The following is a 21851-nucleotide window of genomic DNA, read 5'->3' as shown; positions in this document are numbered from 1 at the left end:
AGTTTCATCACCGCCACTTGAAGGATGAATGCCCTTTGTTTGACCATTCTAAGCTGCGAGATGCTTGGTCCGGTGATCTTGCTGTTGATTTGCCTTCTGATGTTCTTCTTCAGGCTGTCCGGCGACTGCCTGCTTTTCGTAAATACACTACCTTTTGGGAGCAACATTTTAAATTGATTTTTCGTTTATATATTTCTCCTAAAAGGGCTTATTTGGCTCACTTCCGTCCCCATGCAGCCTGTCTTCGATGTCAGGCTCCGGAAGCCAGCTTAGGCCACATGTTCTGGTCTTGTCCTCAGATACAACTGTTTTGGACTGCTGTATTTGCTTTTGTGGAGTCTATTTGGCATGTTACTGTTCGTAGTTCTCCTTTGCTTTTATTTGGGACTGTTCCTCACTACTTTCCACGTTTCAAGGGAGTTGCCGCTTTCCTCAAGTGGTCTATCCTGATTGCCTTGAAATGCATCCTGCTGCAATGGCTTGAAGCTGAGGCACCGGACTATTCCCTTTGGAGGAGCCGCATGATCGCTCTTTTGATGTGGGAGCGACGAGATGTGTCTGACTTGGCTTCTCGACATGGTCGTCTTTTCCAGACCACTTGGGAACCTTTCTGGAATACTTTGACCCCTCTGGCTCGTAGCCGGATACTTAATTGATGCTTTGTCTGTACTTCCCTTTTATGCTTTTTGTATAGTTTGTAATTTCATTCTTTGTTAATTTGTGTTTCAAAGGAGGACCCAGGGGTGGGTATGGTGGGGAGGGGGGTTCGGGGGGGGGGGGTGGTTCTTTTGGGGACTGTTTCAAAAAAAACAAAATTTTGAGCTGTTACTGTACTTTGTGTTACTGTGTTGTGTTTTTGCTTGCTCAATAAAATATATTTGACCATCAAGGCATACTGCACTGATAAGCCAATTTAACAAAGGAAGTCATAGTGCAAAGATAACACTGAGATGACACCAATTTAAGGCACTGATAACACTGAAAAGGTCCTGATTTACCAACAGGGAGATGGAGTGGGAGGCACCCTGGACTGTGGCGCCCTCCTCTGTGTCCCCTCCACTCCTTCCACACCCCCACGTCATCCCTTCCCACCCCTGTACCTCTAAATCTTTGCCAGCGCACGTAGCTTCTCCGGTTGCTTGCATTGGCTTTTCCTCTGATGTCACTTCCTGGCCCCGTGACCCAGAAGTGATTTCAGAGGGAGCCAGGCCTGTGTGAGTAATAGGCTAGAGTAATAGCGGGGAAGGGAGGGCGGGTTCCTGCCATGGGGGGGGGGGGGGTGAAGATGAGCCAGTACCCCCACCAAGATGGTGCCTGAGGTGGTCTGCCCCCTGCCCCCCTCACTATGCCACTGGGGAGATGCTCAAAACCTTTCGCTGTGGGATTAGTCTCGGACTAGGCTGTAGCAATGAAAACAATGTGGACACCAAAGATTAACATAAATTGTATTTAATGAGTTCTTTTGATATTCCTTACTAATGCTCAGAAAACAGTGCTGCAATGCACAGAGGGATTTGACAGCTTTTTATGCCAAAAATTAACACCAGGTCTGGGTCAGTGTAAGGCTTCAGGAGAAGACTGTTGCCAAATCTTTACCAATTAAAAACTGCTGATTTTTTTTTTTTTTTTTAACAAATAAAATAAGGTGTGTGAAAGTAAAACTAAAAGCTTTCGCTTGGTGTTTATAAAACTTGCCACTCTTCATGTCAAGTTTTCAAGTTTTATTAGGATTTTATATACCGCCTATCAAGGTTATCTAAGCGGTTTTTACAATCAGGTACTCAAGCATACAATTTGCAAAACACACTTCATAAATGCTATTTGTATTGCTTTAAATAATACTTTTTTAAAAAGGAGACGGTGGTTGATGCCTGGAATGCCCTGCTGAGGAAGGTGGGGGAGAGGAAAATGGTGACGGTAATGAATTTTAAAAAGTTTAGGATGGGCTGGGGAGGGCTTCAATGGGAACTACAATAATTTGGAACCTGAGGACAGTCTGTATCCCTAATGTTTTCCCCCTAATTGTACCTTTTCTTTAAAATTGTAGTTCTACCCTTTTCCCCCTCCATTTCAAGTATGATGTCTGTATTTTGTGCTTAGTATGTTTTCATGTGATAATTTTTTTTTAATGTAGATCGCTTTGAATTTATTATAAAAGCATTTTTATCAAATTTTAATAAAACTTGAAACTTGATAAGCTGCAGTCAGCTTTGATGACAACTCCAGTAGCTGGAACCTAGGCGGACTTTAGGGTCTATGGCCCAGAAATAACAAAGAAAAAAGACAATTTAATTTAATCATTAATTTATAATGTGTGAAAATATTGGGCAGACTGGATGAACCGTTCAGGTCTTTATCTACTGTTATTTACTATGTTACTGTGTTACTATAAAGCATTTTACTCTGACAGGGCATGCAGACAAATTAGTTCCCACCCCTCGCACTCAATAGTCATGTATGAACTGACACAAACTGGCTATTGCACATGCATGGGCGAATTCTGAGCTGCCATTTTTCCTTCTGGGGCTTCTATCTCTATAGGTTCTGGTGGTTCATAAACCTCCCACTCTCTCACCTCCTTGGAGCATTTCTTTCAGCAGTCCTCCCCTTCATCACTGCCTCATCCCCTCCCATTTCTATGTCTTCCTCCTCTGCTATTGGTATATTTGGCTGTTCCTTAGCTTGTTCCCTGCAGGGGATAGGTCTGTCTCTGTTTCTCAGGGATTGATCCTGCCTCTGTCTCTAACTACAGACCCATCGCCTCTATCCCTTTCTTTGTGAAATTACTGGAAGGACTAGTGTACCACCAATTGCTCACCTACCTAGAAGAGCACAATATTCTTCACAACTCCCAATCTGGCTTTTGGCCACTATTCAGCATAGAGACAGTTCTAGCCTCACTAATTAATGACATCTTCCAATACTTCAGCAGAGGACAAAGCGCTTTCACACTACAATTTAACCTAAGTAGCGCCTTCGACTTAGTAGACCACCACATACTACTTTCATGCCTAGATGCCATAGGCATCACAGGATCTGTCCTAAACTGGTTCAAGGGCTTCCTAACCAGTCGCTCATATCAAGACTTCCATGACAACAATCTATCACCTGTCTGGACTACTCCCTGCGGGATCCCACAAGGTTCCCCACTATCCCCTATCCTGTTCAACATATACTTATACTCACTTGGGACCCACCTAGCCTTACCGGGAGTTAAGAGCTACAGTTACACCGATGACATCAAGGTCCTCCTCCCTATACCCACTCTGCCCTCAAAGGAATCCAAGTGAATGAAGAGATCATCCAAGCAATGGAAGACTGGATGATGAATCACAAACTGAAACTAAAACCTGAAAAAAAACAAGTTCTTCTCTGCAAGCCCCTTGAACCTCCATGAGGAAAACATCATAATCAGGGGTACAACCTTACCATTACAATCGACTATCAAAATACTAGGAGTGATTCTAGACCATAAAATGACCATGGAAAACCAAATTGCCGCAGTGGTCTGCAAAGGCTTTACAACACTACGATCAATCCGTTCCTACTGTGACACCCTTTCCTTCCAAATCCTAAGCCAAGTTCTGATCCTCAGTATGCTAGACTACTGCAACCTCAATTACATCTCATGCCCCAACAAACACTTCAACAGACTCTGGACAATTCAGCACGCAGCAGTGTACTTTATCTTTGCCTTAAGGAAAACCAATCACGCCTTAGATCACTGTCTTTCCAAGCAGGCAAATGGAATAAATGTCTAACCACACTCATCTCAAATTCACCCTCCTACCAAACCTTCAGGAATCAATTATAACCTATCTCTTTGATAAATTTCTCTGACTCCTTTCCTGCCTTGTTCTATCTCTGAAATACTTCCAGATATACCTGACTACTCTTGGCTTGCTAATGTAATTTGAAAGTCTTTTTCTGTAATATCGCTGTCTGTGTACAGTCTCTTCCTCTGTAAACCGCTCTGAACTGCTTTTGGTATTGTGGCATACAAAAATAAAGTTATTAGTATTATTACTATAAGGAACTGCACTGGCTCCCAATCGAGGCCCGATCTATATTCAAACTAGGTTGCTTCATGCACAAAGCTCTCTATGGCCTCCTACCAAATATGTGACTGAATTGAGTTCACCCACACCCCGACCCGCCTTTTGTGCTCCAACTCCATCTTTGTCTACCCCTCCCTACTAGGAAAACCTGAAAAAGCTTACGTGACTAAACTACTGTCATATCAAGCAGCTCACTACAGCTGGGAACTACCCCCCATTATCGGGTCGTCCTCGTCATACATGTTTTTCAGGCGAAAATTACAAAAAACATATCTGTTCAATAAATTCCTTGTAGAGCACTCTGTGCCCTCTTTGTACATCTCTCATTCTCCTCAAAATAAAGGAAAGCTTTATGTAAGGACTCATTCCTCCCTTACCGTATCTGAATTTGTCCCGAGATCCAGTCTGTTTATTTATTGAGTTCTTCATTTATCGCCTCACCTGTATTGTATTTGACTCTGACCTGCCATGATCCTTTGTTATTTACACTCCTATGTTACTTGTCGTTGTGCCTTTCCCTCTTATGTATGATCCTTTATCTTACCCCTGTTAACCACATTGAACTTCATGGTGTATTGGGGTATATAAATACAATTTTATGTTATGTTACATTGATGAAGTGTTTCATGAGGCATCAAAGATTTCCCACAGTGGGGAAGAAGAGGCCCTGCTGAGGGAGAACAGCTGGACTCAGATTACAGGACCCTACAGGATTGATACTGTAACTCCACCTGGCCTTGAACCGAAGAACCGGATGCAGCCCTGGAAGTGGAGGAAATGCATCCCAGGGAGAGGAAGGACCACAGCTTGAAATCCCCCAAATTGCTGGATCCGTGACCACTAGGAGGTGCATAAGGAGATGCGGAAAAAGTAGGTATTGATGCTCCTGTATAAGATTCTGGTGAGCCCTCATTTAGAATATTGTGTACAATTCTGGAGACTGCAAGTTCAAAAAGATATAAACATGATGGAGTTGGTCCAGAGGTAGTCTACTAAAATAGTTGGTCATCTTCATCAAAAGGTTTTTGGATATCAGACTTAAAGATCTCTTTGGAGGAAAGGCGGGAGAGGGGAGATATTATGATAGAGATGTTTAAATACCTACATGATGTAAATGTGCATGACTCTAGTCTCTTTCATTTGAAAGGAAGCTCCAGAATGGGAGGGCATAGGCTGAAGTTAAGAGATGATAGGCTCAGGAGTAATCTAAGGAAATACTCTTTTACAGAAAGGGTGATAGATGCCTGGAATAGTCTCCCGATAGAGGCAGGCACGAGGAATCCATTAGGGATAGTGGATGGACGGAGTGGATGAGCCATTTGGCCTTTTATCTGCCATCATGTTTCTCTGCATTTGGCTAGCGCAGTTACCCCGTGCATATAATTTGAATTCTATTGGCTTTGAGCATTGGAGTGATGTTTTTCTATGCTGTTCATGCAGTATAAGGCAAGTGCTGTTCCCTAGAGTGTGGGAGCTTTGAATCTTGGCCCACAAAGAAACATATATAGGATGGTTAACACTGAAGAGGAGACAATTCATCAAGAGTACTCTGAGCGAAGAGAAGAATGGATGAGAGAGAAGAGCAGGATGTATGTGAGTGGAAAAGGAGAGTGAGGGATGAGGAGGGCAATGTATGCAAAGAAGGAGGACGGGGAGCATGTGTAAGAGGAGAGTATTGGGTGAATATTAGTAAGAGAGGAGGATGTGTATGAGTGCCACACAGAATGAGAGGGGAAGGGAGGGGGTGTGCGAGGAAGGAAAGGAAGGACGAGTAGTAACTACTACTAGGGTGTGTGTGAGGAAGGAGGATGGGGAAATGTGTGAAGGAGGAGAGTTCGGAAGAATGTTAGTAAGAGGGGACGATGTATTTGAGTGCCACGGGGAGGAGAGAGAGAGAGGGTGGGAGGAGAAAGGGAGTCTCTGAGGTTTTAGAAGGCACAGAAAGTAAGTTACGCTAAGTCCCTCCTCCCTCCTCAGTCCGTTACCCTCCTCTTTCCACTCGGAACTTTTTTTTTTTTTTTTGCCCTTCTAATTTTCCTAGGGAAGGAGCTCGAGAGTCTCGGGTAAGTAAGACGGCCTGATGACGTGGGGCTGGCATGGGGAGCTCCCCGGAGCCCTCGCGCCACCGGCATCATCAAATTCGGCACCACACCTCCATTTTTTTTTTTTTTAGTATCCAGGGGCTCACGCTTCAGTACGTGGCGGGAGAATGGGGGGTAGGTAGAGCTGTGTGCAGCCCGAGGGGAGGGTTGCCTGCCTGCCTGCCTGCCCAGAGCTCTGCCTCGCCCTGCATCTAAGGGACCCCCTAAGTCTCTTCAAATGACGTCTCTCTCTTTGTTTCTTGCTTCACGCCGACCTGCGCACGTGACTCTCGCAGACGCAGGGACAGCGCACGATCGAAGCGCGCTCTCTCTTTATAGGAGCGCTCTGGGTAAAGGACTGAAATCCTCTCCCGTGCATCTTCCACTTTCGCGTCCGTTTCTTTTCTTTCCTAGTTGGGTCCTGCCTTATTTAAGTAACTCGTGTGGCGGCTTGATAAATGGGTCCATTTTTCAGTGTTTAACCTTTGGTGGTGCTCTAGTGATGGAGTTGTACTGTTATCTTGTTTCCCACAGTACAGCGCTAGTCCCTGCTCAGGAGAGCTTATACTAACTAAATAGACCCTTTTCAATATTCAATGGTGTGTGTCCTCCTTCGACAAAGTGTCTCCTTTGTGGCGTTATTAGTGCGGTTTGTGTGCTCCCTTTCATTTATTTCCCCGACTCTTGCTATAATTAGCATCTATGCGGTGTACAACTTTGTTTTCTTAATCAGGTACCCAAACGCGATTTTCCCTAACTGTCCCGGCAGGTTCACAATCCGACTATGGTCTTGGGGCAATGGAGGGTTGCGTGGTCGCCTAGAGGGAGGGGGGGGGGGGTTGGCATTGAACCTGCAACCCACAGGGTACTTGAGCCAGTAGTAATCTAACCACTAGGCCACTTGCAGTGTGCTTTCCTTTAGGAAACCGGCTTAGTTGCAGCATTATCAGTGCAGTGTACACGCGTGATAAATTTTCTCCTTCTGGGTGTTGCCAATGCAGTGTACCCTCCTTTGAAAAATAGTCTCTTTTCAGTGTTATCAGTGCTCTGTGCACTCCTTTGGTACCAGTTGACCAAAGGAGTACAGAGAGGGGGAGAGTGTGGCACAGTGGTTAAAGCTACAGCCTCAGCACCCTGGGGTTGTGGGTTCAAACCCACACTGCACCTTGTGACCCTGGGCAAGTCACTTAATCCCCCCATTGCCCCAGGTACGTTAGATAGATTATGAGCACACCAGGACACAAAGGGAAAAATGCTTGAGTACCTGAATAAATTCATGTAAACCTTCTGAGCTCTCCTGGGAGAACGGTCTAGAAAATTGAATACATATATAACACTGAAATGATACCAATTGACCAAAGCAGCACCTTTGCTAAATTGGCAGTGTTTGTGTTATCAGTGCAGTGTAAGTTGGCTCCATTTTATCAGAACACTCTGAGTTTCGTAACTTCTGCCTCCTATTTGGCAAGTTAGGGAAGACTGAACTGTATTGTGAATCCCAGGACAGGTTTCCCACTGCTGCTTATTGATGGCTTGAATGCATGTATAGCCAAGAAGAACTTCCACCTCCTCCACAGCTTATAATATACTTACACGTAGGGCTCCTTTTACGAAGCCGCGTTAGCGGCTTTATCGCTCGCACATTTTTTTAGCGCACGCTAAACCCCCGTGCTAGCCGAAAAACTACTGCCTGCTCAAGAGGAGGCGGTAGCGGCTAGCGCGGCCGGCAAATTAGCATGCGCTATTACGCACGTTAAACCGCTAATGTGGCTTCGTAAATGGAGCCCATAGTTCCAAGATTTTGGGTGGCATAAAAGGGGTTGCCACAAGTTGGAATCGTGGAGGTGGATGGCAATATTTGGGTGGAGTTGGGGAACAGAATAAAAGAACTCTCTCCTCTTCCGCTCATGGCCTTATCACCTTTCTTACACATGGTCTGTGATTTAACAAGTGACAATGGATACTGTAGACCAGTGGTTCCCAACCCTGTCCTGGAGGACCACCAGCCAGTCGGGTTTTTGAGATAGCCCTAATGAATATGCATGGAGCAGATTTGCATGCCTGTCACCTCCATTATATGCAAATCTGTCTCATGCATATTTATTAGGGCTATCCCGAAAACCCGATTGGCTGGTGGTCCTCCAGGACAGGTTTGAGAACCACTGCTGTAGACAAGACCCTTAAACAAATTTTCTAGCAATCTGAAACTTGGTAGAGGAGTAGCCTAATGGTTACAGTGGGGCTGAGATCCTGGTGAACTGGGTTCAAGTCTCACTGCTGTTCCTTGTGACCCTGGGCAAGTCACTTAACCCTCCATTATCCCAGGTACAGAACTTAGATTTTGAGCCCCCTAGGGGCAGAGAAAGCACCTGCATATAATGTGTGCAGTGCTGTGTACATCAAGTAGTGCTCCAGAAAAGATAATAAGTAGTAGAAAGAATTGTATCTGGTACACCTGGTGATGATAGCTAAACTAAACTAAAGCTTAACTTTGTATACCGAGTCATCATTCTGAGAAGGCTGGACTCGGTTTACAGCAATTAAATAAACACGGAATGATTTACAAATGATAAATAGAAGATAATAGCAACATTTCAAAATAATTCATTTTCAAAATGTTTGGCAAATAAAGTAGTTTTTAAAGATTTATGGAAAAAATTGAAACGACCTGGAACTCCTTAAAAAAAGGGGAGATCATTAGAGTTGAGAGAATTTAAAAACCAAAGATTGACTGAAGATCTTGACTCCTTTAATCCCTTTTTTTTTAGAAGGAAGGGCGAGTTTAAGTTGTTGGATACCTCTTGCAAAGGAGAATCGGTAAACATTCCAAAATAAAGGAATAAAATGATTAACGATACCATGTAGAATTTTAAAAGAAATACAAGCACATTTAAATTGAATTCTAAAATAAACCGGGAGCCAATGAAGACTCTGAAGCAAAGGGGTCACATGGTCAAATTTACATTTTCCAAAAATCAGCTTTGCAGCAGTATTATGAATTAATTGTAATCTATAAAGACAAATTTTTGTAATGCCGAGGTAGATAGCATTACAGTAATCAAGACGAGATAATAAAATTGATTGAACTAAGGGCTCCTTTTACGAAGGTGCGCTAGTGTTTTTAGCGCACGCATCGGATTAGTGGACGGTAGCTGAAAAACTACTGCCTGCTCAAGAGGAGGCGGTAGCGGCTAGCGTGCACAGCATTTTAGCGCATGCTATTCCGCGCGTTAAGGCCCTAACGCGCCTTCGTAAAAGGAGCCCTAAGATAGAAAAATGACGGTGATGAAAAAGATGCCTAACCTTCCTCAGCATTCGCAAACTAAAGAAGCATTTCTTGACCAAGGAATTTAATTGGGCCTTAAAGGAAAGAGAGGAATCAAAAAGGACTCCCAATATCTTAGCAGAGAACTCAGTTGGTAAGGAGGACCCAGATACCAGAGCTACAGTAGGAGGAAGACAGTCCAATCTTGGACCTAACCACAAAAGCTTAGTTTTAGTTGTATTAAGCTTCATCCAAACACATCTGTTCCTGAAATATTTAGGAAACCAACCTATACAATCCTAGCCCTCAACAAATGATCTACAGAACTGTCAATCACCAAGTCTATACTCTGTTGATTCCACTCTATCTGTAACTTCTTTAATCATTGTAAACCGCATAGAACTTCACGGTCCTGCAATATATAAAAAAACCTGTTATTATTATTATTATTATTGTTATAAAGCCCAGGCTTGAAGTTTGGAAATGCAAAGATTTACTTTGGAAACTAGATTGGTAATATCCGGATCAATCTCAATCAATATAAAGATATCATCCGCATAAGTGAATAACATTTCCCAAGCTGAAGGCACTCTCACAAGACTACAAGGAAAGGCATTCAGGAAGGTTCACTTGAATTGTGCATCCCACACTCTCATTATGGCTGTCTAAACTGCCCACTGTAACTAGCCAGTAGCTTCCACAGGACAGAATTCTAGCTTCTGCCCACTCCAAAGCAGCCATTAAAGGAAGTAATGAAGGCTGGATTGCTGGCTGCTTCCACAAACTGTCCTAGAAGGATCTGGTACTGTCCTAGAAGGATCTGGTGCTGTCTGTACCAAAGGTTTGAATAGCACATTCCCTGCCCCTGCTGCTGCCAACTCCCAGAGGAGGGAAAGCCTAGGGATAGTGACAAGGCATCCACAATCATTATCATGTCTCTCTTCCAGATATTCTCTCCTCCACCTCAAGCCAACCAGGATATACTGATCTAGGCCTGTGTTTGCCCCACTGCTAAGGCGGATTTAGCTTTAAAATCTTGTTTTTCCAAGCTGAGTTACGTTCAGGTATATTAGGTAATTCCCTACTTCAGAGAGCTCACAATCTAAGGTCTTCATTTGCGAAGGTGCATTAAATAACAGGTTCCATTATTCTTTTTTTTATATATATATATATCGTTATTAGCAATTGCAAAGGGAACATACAAGCAAAAGTGGGGAGAGCATAGAAAAAATATAACAGCCAGGGAAATCAACAAGTGAAAACCATGACAGCAGATGATTCATAGTACATAAACCCTTTGGCTGGATGCCCAACACAATTGACATTTTTAAGTAGCAAAAACCCCCCAAGCAAACACACACAAACCCCAAACACCCGGCCTCAAGTCACAACAAACACCCCGCAGTCATACCCCCCAAACAACCAAACACACAAGTGCAGCCACCCAGGGGAGCGAAAAGGAGAGAGCGTCAGCCAATAAGCGTCAGATTAAGGGGTCTTCTGCTCCGAACCTGGACATAAAAGCTCCATTATTCTAATATGCACTTAAATTATCTTAGTAAAAAGGGGTTAAATTTGTACATGAGGCAATGGAGGGTGAAGGTCACTAGGAGTGTCAGTAGAAGCAGCAGGGTTTGAACACTGTTTTAAGCACTTAAGTCTCCACTCATGCACTTAAGATTCTGATGTTCCTAAGAAAAGTAAGAATTACATCTTCATGCACACAATATGACAAAACCAGAACTGAATCAGTTTGTTCAGGATGAAATGGAGTCAGAACCGGCAGGAGTATGTGTGCAGCCAAAAGAAGCGTTGCTAGAGATATTTTCGGTGACGCATCAGGGAGGTAGTATATCCCGTGAAATGCAGGCCGCGTTGGATGTTTAAAAGTTACAAGCAATGGTCTTGGTTTTCTAGAGCGGGAGTTATGCACTTTAAGCTTTATAAGCAGAAATGAATTAAAGAAGTTTACAGCACAAATGCACTTTCCAATACAGCACTTTAAAGCACCAGTGCACTTCCTTAAGATAAGTACTTTTTTCTGTCGGTTCTGTGTTCCAAAATGAATACTGAATTTAGTATGAATTAGAAGATTTACATCAAATGATTTTTATGCAATTTTAAAAAAAAGTAATGAATTTAATGAATGAATTAAAGTATTGTAGTATTAACTGAATTTAAAAGGTAGGTAGGATGGATTCAAACCGGTGATGTAAGCAGGAGTAAGAGAACAATTTGGGCTGTCGCTGAGAAAACCCAGAATGGGTGTAACTCCATGATCTGAGGCTTGTTCCCTTATTAATAAAATCCTTTCAGTAACATTTTGGGTTTTGGTGGTTTATATATTTGATTTAATGGAGTCATAGGAGCCAGCTCTGTGGGTGCTTGAGCACCCCCAATATTGAGAAATGCCTCAACTGTGCCCATGGAGTTAATTTCCATTGGATTTAGCACTTCCAATCATTTTGAAATGTTGGCTTCTATGCATGGATGCATCGAGTGACCCTAATCCTATCTCAAGGGTGCAGTCTAGGATTATTGACTGGCTACAGAGCAGGAGTAAGGTGCACTGGCAGAGCCACATATGTGTGCGTGCGCCTGGAGCCAGGAGGCTCTGGACCAGGGTGGAGAGAGGAAAGCGATGATTGTGACAAACACTGGATTAATTGGCTTTGCTGGGCTCCCGCCCACACTGGCATCATGAAATAACAACTCATAGTGGTGAGATGAACTGCTGGTACTCGGACATCTGCAATGATGCCCAGATGTTTTGGAATGTGCGTTATGCCTGCCTGGCAGGAAGTTCTGGCTATAAATAGGCAGGGGAGGATTTAACAACTTTGATCTCTCACTAGCAGCACTGAACCTCTTAACTCTTGCAGCTGCTTAAAGAAGCTGCTGAAGGATCATCTCTGTGACTGCAGAATTCTCCCTCTGACATTCTAATCAAGTGGCAAATCCTGCCCTGACCCTTCAGAAAACTCATTTCTCTGAAGTTTCCTGCATTTCAGTTTTTTGGCAGTAACCAGACCCAGAGAGAATTCAAATCAACAACAAATTCCTTCCAAGCTTCTTGCAAAGCTCTGAAACCGCCTCAGAGTATAATATTTATTTATTTGATTCGATTTTTATCCTGTCCTCCCGGGAGCTCAGAACGGGTTACAAGCCAACATTCACAGAAGTTACATTGGACAGTACATTTGGCGATACAATATAGTCACAAAAGAGAGAGGCTGGGCAGTACAGTAATTTGAGGACATTCATAGGGAATTTCTGGAGGGACATTACAGAAGATTAAACCAGGGGGTTGCCAGCTGGTAGTTGTTGGCAGAGAGAGATCAGAGGGAATTGTTTGCGGTTGGATCTTTAGTTGACGAGAAAGGCCTTCACTGCTCTTTGGAGGATCATCAATGAGTTCTGTGATTTGATGGGGGAGTTGGTTCCAAAGCTGTGGGATGAAGTGGCTGTAGGAGCGTTTGTGGGCGGTTTCGAACAGGAGAGATCTTCCTGGGGGGATGCACGTTTGTCTCTCTGCTTTAGAGTGGAGGGGGCGGGTAGGGTCATATAGATATAGCTTGGAGTTTATATAGGCTGGGGTGGTGGCATGGAACCTTTTATGCGCTATTACCAGTTACCTGAACCACTGCTGGCGTAACTATGAACCCATCTGCACAATTTCTCCTGCCTCATGGAAGGATGTGTTACAACAGGCTTGTCCAATCTTTTTGTACTGGAGCTGCATTTTATATTTTGAAATATTTGGAGGGTCAAAACATGCACATCATATTTTGCCATATATTTCGTCAAATAGTGCCAAAATATGACGGAGCATCATCCCTTTCCCAGCTTATACCTAAATGGGTCTACCTCTTGCTTAGGTAACCTCACCCCAACCTTCACTCAGACCCTCTTGCTCATGTAACTAGGATTACCAGACGTCTGGATTTACCCGAACATGTCCTCTTTTCAGAGAACTGTCTGAGTATCCAGATGGATTCTTGAACATCAACAATTTGTCTGGGTTTTCAAGCTCGGGGCCATGCCTGGAGGGCCTCCGAGCACGTGCAGGTGTGACGCGAATATGTCACATGCATTCGATGTCATTGCATCACATTATGCATGTTCGGAGATCCTCCAGACATGGCCCCGAGCAGGAGGAAAGAGGAGAAGAGGTTTGGGAAGGTCGGGGTTGGGGCAATGCTTGGGCAGAGCTGGGATAGTACAGGGCGGGGCCACGTGTCTGGGTTTTATCCCACCAAAACCTGGTAACCCTGCATGTAACCCTCTCTTCCTCAACCTTTACCCAGTCTTTCTTGCTCATGTAACACTTGTCCCCCCCCCACCAGCCTTCACCCTGTTTCTTTTCCCTCACTTGGCTTTGCCTGCAGAAAGAAATCAGATTCTTGTTTCTTCATCGTAACTTAACTCTCTGCAAGCTTGTGCCATGCAATGCTGGAAGTTCAGGTTGATCTCATGGTTTCAAGTCTCGCAAGAATTGAAACTGTGAAATCAATCTGAACTTCCAGCACTGGAATCCCACCGTAAGCATAAGACTTGCCAAACTTCTGAGGTCCAGAAAAAATACTTGGTAAGCCAGATTCTGGCCTGTGGGCTCTAGGTTGGACAAGCCTATGTTACAGGAAAACATCTCCTATTTTCTGAGGAGGAAGTGGGAAAGTGTTGTAAATCTTCAGAGAAGGGAAGAAAAATGTAGAGGCTCACAAGGATAAGTTATGTATTTAATTAAAAAAATTATATCCTGCAGTCTAGGCAACTTCCAATATACAATCCCAAGACATAATTAGCAATGATGCAAATCTTGTTTCCTCAGAGAGACTCTCCAAAGCAGGCAGTAGCATATAGACATTATTACTACTACTATTTATAATTTCTATAACACTGAAAGGCATAAGCAACACTGTACATTTAACATGCAATAGACGACCTTACAATCTAATTTGGACAGACAGGATATAAAAGGGTTGGGAAGTTTCTTGCAGAGAGAATGAGCATAAGAACATAAGAATAGCCTTACTGGGTCAGACCAATGGTTCATCTAGCCCATTAGCCCATCCTCAGGATGGCCAATCCAGGTCACTAGTACCTGGCAAAAACCCAAATAGTAGCAACATTCCATGCTATTGATCCAGGGCGAGCAGTGGCTTCTCCCTTGTCTGTCTCAATAATAGACTATGGACTAACCTTTCTCTGTTCAAAGGTATGTCTTTCCTTATCAATATGGTCTATATCATCAATACAATTTATTTTTTTTCAATACATCACATTAGTGGTTCATTGAAACTTTCCACTTCACCCATTTAGCTTTTTGGGTCTCCTTGGTCAACCATCATTCACTTCTACATTACTTCTTATTCTGATTTTTTCTTTACTCATTATTATTTTTTGACAAGATTTATTGTGCATGCTTTTAGTCATTGATTTTATGTATTGATTTTTCCATATGGATTGTCTTGTTTAGTTTTATCTGATTTTATTTAACATTATTGTGCAATATTTATCATATTTTTTATAGTTTTATCTTTATTTTTATGGTTTAATAAACTCTTGATAAAGGCATCATTGCCAAAACACTGTCAGTGTCGAGTCTACATAGTGCTTCCATCAATAAAGTGTATCCTGAATAGTCCATGGCTGAGTGATTGATATCTTTTCCTCATGATTCTCTGATTTGGATTGTTGTTTTTGTTGTAGAGGGCTTTCTCCTCAGTGACCAGAATTGAACGCAATACTCTAGGTGAGGTTACACCTTGGAGCAATACAGAGGTATTATAACATTCTTAATGCTGTTAACCATCCCTTATTTAATAATTCCTAGCAACTTGTTTGTTTTTGGCTGACGCCACACATTGGGTGGAAGGTTCATCATATTGTCTACAATGACACCCAGAACTTTTTCTTGGGCGCTAATCCCCCAAGGTGGACCCTAGCATCTGGTAACTATGATTTGAGTTATTCTTCCCAAAGTGCATAGGTAATTTTACGGTGAGTGGGATTTAAGAGTTGAAAGCAGCCTCAAAAAAGTGAACTTTTAGCTTGGATTTAAATACTGCTAGAGACAAAGCCTAACGTAATGACTCAGGCATTATGTTCATGCATACGATGCAGCAACATAGAAGGGACAGAGTCTGAGTTAGCAGTGGAGGAGAAGGGTATGGATAGGAGGGACTTGCCCTGTGAACGGAGTTCATGGTGGGGGGGAGCATAGGGGACGATAAGTGTGGAGATATATTGAGGGGCTGCAGAGTGAGTGCACTTGTAGGTCAGTAAGAGGAGTTTGAATTGTATTCAGAAATGGATGGGGAACCAATGGAGTGACTATGGTGGCTCTAGTGTAATATAAGTCGTGGAGCAAAATTTTGCATGGATTGAAGGGGAGAGAGATGGTTGAGCAGAAGACCTGAGAGAAGCAAGTTGCAGTAATCTAAGTTAGAGGTGATGAGAGTGTGGATAAAGGTTTTGGTAGCATGTTCAGTAAATAGAGGTTGGATTTTGGTTATACTATAGATGAAGAAGTGATAGGCTTTAGCAGTTTGTTGGATCTGAGAAGAGTCAAAGATGACTGGTTGTGAGCTTAGAAGACATTGCTGCACTGCCCCTGTTATCTAGGGAACTTGGGAGGCACACGGAGCAATGAAGGAGGAAAGAGCAGGGCGGTGGTGATTAATTTTATGTTTCAATCTGTTTATTAAAGTTGACATCAACAACTGGAACAGAATAAAAGAGACTCAAAATAACAGTAATATAAGGGAACTGAGGCCTGTACTCATATGACCCTGACTCCAAAAGTACAAAAACACAACAGGACCTGCCCAATAGGTTTATATATCCTACGTACCCTCCCACCACCAACCCTCCCACCACCAACCTCTTGCACCCCAACCCTCTCATCACTCCTCCATGAAAGCAACAATAACCTAGTATCACACCCCTAGCAGTATTCTGCAACAAAATCAAAATGTGGATTCTTGGCATTAGTAAAAAAGTATGCAAAAAGGGTATCCATATCTGCAAAACCCATTTTCCGGATGAGAATAAGCTGGATTTCTCGCCGTCCAATACAGAAGGCCAGGAAGTTGCATTCCACTGCAATCAATAAAAGTGTGGTTCTGTAAGTCTTTAATAGAGCACTAGGCAGGGGGCCCCACAATATAACAATGAACAAGAGAACAATAGAAATCTGCGATGCAAAATAAACAAATTACTTCCCTACCAACAAAGGCTTTTCAGCACCCCCCCCCCCTCCCATTTCTCCATTCCCCCTCCCCTTCACCCAACCTACTCCCAAATGCTACTAATAAACCACTTCCTGGTTATAAATGTAATGAGTTCATAACAAAACTGCATTCAGGCTGATAGCCGCTGGATATAGGGTTCCCAGGTCATCCAAAACCTACACTGTTGTTTATAGGTGGGGAAGGTTGCCCAAGCCTCTAGAAGCATGAGAGAATGAAATGCTGCCCTCCAATGCTAAATTGAGGGTGGACTCTCCTCCAACCAATGTTGCAAGATACATTTCTGACCCACTATAAAGGTCTAGAGAAACAACCCCTTAACCCCTTCCTAAAGGTCCCCTCCCACTAAAAAAATAACACCATCTGTGGAGAGGGAGGCACAATCTGAGGAAGAGCAGCTCCAAGAAAGCACACATAGCACCCCAAAAGCTCAGAATTCTGGGACACAACCGATTAATTTTATTAGCCAAGTTTAATTTTTGAATTTTTAATTTTTTTTCCTGATAGTTTGGAATAGAGAATGGAGGACAAATTTTTCCCCATCCCCACGGGAACTTATTTTCCCGAACTGTCCCCGTGAGTACTTTTCCCGTGCCTGCCCCATTCCTGCAAGCTCCGTCCTCATTTGCACAAGCCTCAAACACTTTAAAATCATAAGAGTTCAAGGCTTGTGCAGTTAAGGCAGAGTTTACAGGAATGGGGCAGGGACAGAGACAGTGACAAAACTCGCGGGGATGGGATGGGGAAATTGAGTTCCTGCGGGGACGGTCGACAAATTGGTCCCCCGTGTCATTCTCTAGTTTGGAGTTGACTTAATTTTTTAGAACCGTCACAGGATAACATCACCAAGAAAGCTACTTTGTTGTTGCCGGTGGTGGTGCTGCTTGACAACTTCATCAGGAAGAAGTGGGCATCCCTGTCGCTGCCAGGGGGTTGTGTATTGGGGGGAGTTATTTGACTATGGGAGGCTATGGGAGGAAGTGGGCATCCCTCCCGCTGCTGGGAGGGGGTATGATTGCTTGATTACAGCAGCAGCGGGAGGGAGTGGGCATCCCTCCCGCTGCTGGGGGGATTACTTGACAACAGTGGCAGGAGGAAGTGGGCATCCTTCCTGCTGATCTTAGTTTTGGGGTCTTTTTTTTTTTTTTTTACTTGCGGGTGTATTCTGCGCATGTGACGATCACTATCACGACTGACTCATCCCATGCAAATTTAGCGACCCTCCATGACTCTCCGCAAACCTCATTTGCATAAGTGTTTTTTAAAGAACAACTCATCTTTTTGAAATCGTTATAATAGTGGCCGCAATAGCAGCCCATTGGATTTTACCGCAAACTTCAGAGAATCTTCCCTTTTGTGTTTGATGGGGAAAAAATGGTTATGATGAAAGCATACTTCCAGAAGAAAAGTATACCTTTTTGTGGGCAGAATGTCTTGATATTTCTGAATGTGGGCAGTGTAATGTAAGGCTTTTCCTACAGCTCAAACCTTGTGCTTTGGCTCTGGAGAAACACTTTCTTTTTAAATCTCCTTGCAAGTGTCTGGTCACATATGAAGCAATTATCTTTTTTTTTAGATCTTGTGCAATTAGATTTTTTTCTTATGTCTAAGACAACCAGGGCCAGATTAAAGGGTAGGCCCAGGAGACACATGCCTAGGGCCCGACATTGTCAGGGGGCCCCAGGGCTGGTGTTATAGAGAGCAAACAGGGTAGCTGCCCTGGGCCCCACAGATCCAGGGGGGCCCCCGTGGTCATAACTGCTTTATTAAAAAGCTAAATTGTCCTTTTCAGAGGGGCCCCAACACGGCAGCCATTCTCACAAGCTGGCGGCGGCTGCCGCAAAGTTTTCCCTTTCTGCGGCGATGTGCAGGAAACAGGAAGTTGCGGCAGAGGGAAAACTTTGGGGCAGCCACTGGCAGCTTGTGAGAACGGCTGCCATGTCGGGGCCCCTCTGAAAAGGAAAATTTTGGCTACCGGTGGGGGGAAGAGGGGGGGCAGGGGAGAAGAGGTCTGCCCTGGGTGCTCCAAGGCCTGGGATGTTTCAGTCGGTGTGAGCTCAGCCACCATCTTAGAATAGCCACTCTCGCCTGTCAGGGAGCAGGGGCAGCTGCTGCACGCGAGATGTGCTCATCCAGAGGGAAAAGAAGAGAGAGCAGATCTGTTTGGAGGTCCTTCACGGCCTGTGTCTGAGGATGTAAAGAAAGATGGCTACTGAACACGTGAATGGGACTGAAGAGGCCATGGACACTTCTGCTCCAGTTACACATTCTGAGTATTTCCAGACATTGCTTGATGCTGGCTGAAAAACTAGACAAAATTTACATATGCTGGGTTAGTTGCACATAGTGACCTGGATGAAAGAGCTATTGAAGCTTTAAAGGAATTTAATGAAGATGGTGCTTTAGCAGTGCTGCAACATTTAAGGACAGCGATCTCTCGCATGTTCAGAACAAAAGTGCCTTTTTATGTGGAGTTATGAAAACATACAGGCAAAGAGAGAAATAGGGGACCAAAGTGGCAGATTCTAGCAAAGGGCCAGATGAGTCAAAAATAAAGGCTGTCTTGGAAAGGACAGGGTACACACTAGCTGTGACCACTGGACAAAAAAAGTATGGTGGTCCGCCTCCAGATATTGTACATTCGGGACACCAGCCTTCAGCTGGTACTGAGATTCCAAGAGATCTTTTTGAGGATGAACTTATTCCATTATTTGAGAAAGCTGGACCTATTTGGGATCTATGTTTAATGATGGATCCCCTGACTGACCTAAACAGGGAGGGATAGGAAGGAATGAAAGGAGATTCCAGGGCATGGAGGGAAGGAGGAAGGTATGCCAGACCAAGGGGGAAAAGGAAGGAGGAAAGTCAGAGCATGGAGGGGAAGGGAGAGATGGAAGAAAAGGAAAGGAGAGAGATGCCAGGGAATCAGAGAAGGAGACAGAGATGTCAGACCATGGGGTGGGAAGGAAAGAAAGGAGACGAGAAAGATGCCAGAGCATAGAGAAGGGAGTGGTGACAGAGAGAGAGAAAAATGGAGAGGTGGCAGAGCTGAAATGAATCATGTACAAAGAAAAGAAGAGGCATAAGATAGACAGTTTATGGAAGGAGCATAGAAAGAAGGAAGGTGCCATATGGGACAGGGAGAAGGCAGACAATGGATAGAAGGGGGCAGAGAGAAAGGATAGACAGTGGATCGAAGGGGATAGTGCTGCATGGAAGGGAGAGAGCGGACAGATGTTGGCTAGAAAGAAGAGAGTGAAGACAAGATGATTAACCTTTTCCTATTGTAATAAATTTTACGTTACGCTGGTTCCAATCGTAATTATTTTAGCAAAGTTTTGTATTATTCACCGTTATCATTTACGGCTATTGTAAACACAATGGCCCAATAGATGGGACAAATGATAGATAGAAGGTGTACTGTATGTCCCATGCCATGGGACATACGATGGGAACAACATTTTTTGGAATGTTCCGTCATCCGGGACACATGATAGGAAAAGATTAAAGCATAAACGACAAAAAGGTAGAAAAAATATTTTTGTTGCTTTAGAATAAAATAGTATTGTAGTTGTATTGATAAAACTTTTATAAACAGAAAATAAGGAATCTTTTTATTGGACTCATTTTAATACTTATTTTTTTTTTTTTTACTAACTTTTAGACACCAAAACCCCCTTTCTCAGGTCAGGACAGTATAATGTCACAGCAGTATACTATATTGACCTGAAGAAGGAGACTATAGCCTCTGAAAGTTAATTGAAAATGGATTAGTCCAATAAAATGGTATATTCTTTTTTTCAATTTTTGTTTCATTTCTATTTGTTAATTTGTAAACTGGTGATTGTTTGTCAGTTTCCTCAAATTTACATCTGCTATATTTATATTTTGCAGAGTATTAGGGGGCTATGTGTCATTGTTTCTGTGGTGTTTCACTGTATGCAATTTGGCTTCTTGGCGGTTTAGTTTAACCTTTATTTACATATTTCTATTTTTAGTTTGTGATTATTTATTCCATACTGGGTGAGGGTGTATCTGTGATCTGTGTGTATGAAAGACATGGTTTTCTGTTAGCGTTGACTAGCCTTGTTTGGCGAAATGCATTGGGCATGGTTCTTGGGAGCACCTTGAATAAACCTGATTTGAATCTCCTTTTGTCTGCCGATCTTCTTTTGTTTCATGTTGGATTCTTTGGTGAACTGCTTGCCTTGTTGTTTCGTTACAAGTTACCATACATGGAGTGGAACGTACTAGAGGAGTTAATACATACATATGGGTTATGGTTGGTCGACATAGAGTGAGACAGTTGAGAGGCGTTGTAAACTTGGTTATTAATATAGACTTATATTTTGGATAGTATTACTGCTTTACAATATATTTGAACACTTTTATATATGTATGGAAAGGGTTCATAGTTAAAGGCCTGGGTAAGTAGGTGGGAAGGGAAGGAAGGGAGATTTGTTCAGAGATGTTTGGGGGTTGAATAGAAGAAAAACTGTGCACTGGTATGCTAATCTTTCTTTGTTTTGAATAATTTAAAAAGAAATACAAGTGGAAATAAGTAAATATGAAAACAGATAAATGGGGGTGGGATGGGGCAGGGCCAGGGGGGCCCAGTGTACTTGTGTGCCTAGGGGCCCTCGAAGAATTAATCCTGCCCTGAAGACAACCAGTGTTTCTTAGTTGGTATTCTATAGGATTTAATAGGGGTTTAAGAATGTAAATTAGGCTGCCTATAATATGAATATTCCTAATTCGTTTTTCTTTTGTTTATTGAAATGGATCTCTCTTTTGTTCTCCTCTTGATGTGGACTTGATTTGATTTATACTACCTTATGACAAGAGTTTCTCTTATATTTTCTTGATACATGTAATTTTTGTAATTATTTATAATAAACTTGTGAAAAAATTAAAAAAATATTTAAATCTTGACTAGAAAATGACTCAATCATGGCATTAACTGTGATGAACATGCATCCCTAAAGTATTTCTGTTCAACATTCACAGATGGAAGGCTTGAAGTAGGATCTCAGAATAAAAACAAATAGGAATGGAAGTGATGTAGAACTTAAATGATTTCAGAAGTTAGCTATTAAAAGAAGACAAAGCAATGGGGCCAGATGGGTTTAAATCCAAGAGTATTGAAGGATCTTAGGGAAGTTCTGGCAGTTTTTAGCATTATTAGTATTCAATT

The 21851-nt window shown here is 42.9% G+C and overlaps 1 protein-coding gene across 3 annotated transcripts in view; it reads left to right on the top strand.

Moving 5' to 3' along the window:
- The first annotated feature begins 5982 nt into the window (after positions 1 to 5982).
- The window catches only part of EFEMP2 (EGF containing fibulin extracellular matrix protein 2), a 101640-nt gene continuing 85771 nt past the window's right edge, over positions 5983 to 21851 (top strand). Inside the window, exon 1 of one of the 3 annotated variants that reach the window (XM_033953613.1) lies at positions 5983 to 6002. The gene's annotated coding sequence lies outside the window, so the exon portion shown is untranslated. Of the gene's footprint in view, positions 6003 to 6062; positions 6122 to 15171; positions 15189 to 21851 lie in introns of those variants that run through there. The other 2 variants (XM_033953612.1, XM_033953614.1) reach the window with 2 other exon arrangements.

Source organism: Geotrypetes seraphini, chromosome 8 (assembly GCF_902459505.1).
Source record: "Geotrypetes seraphini chromosome 8, aGeoSer1.1, whole genome shotgun sequence".
NCBI lineage: Eukaryota > Metazoa > Chordata > Amphibia > Gymnophiona > Dermophiidae > Geotrypetes > Geotrypetes seraphini.
The sequence above is the reverse complement of the archived record's forward strand: the minus strand, read 5'-3'. Positions and strand labels throughout refer to the sequence as shown.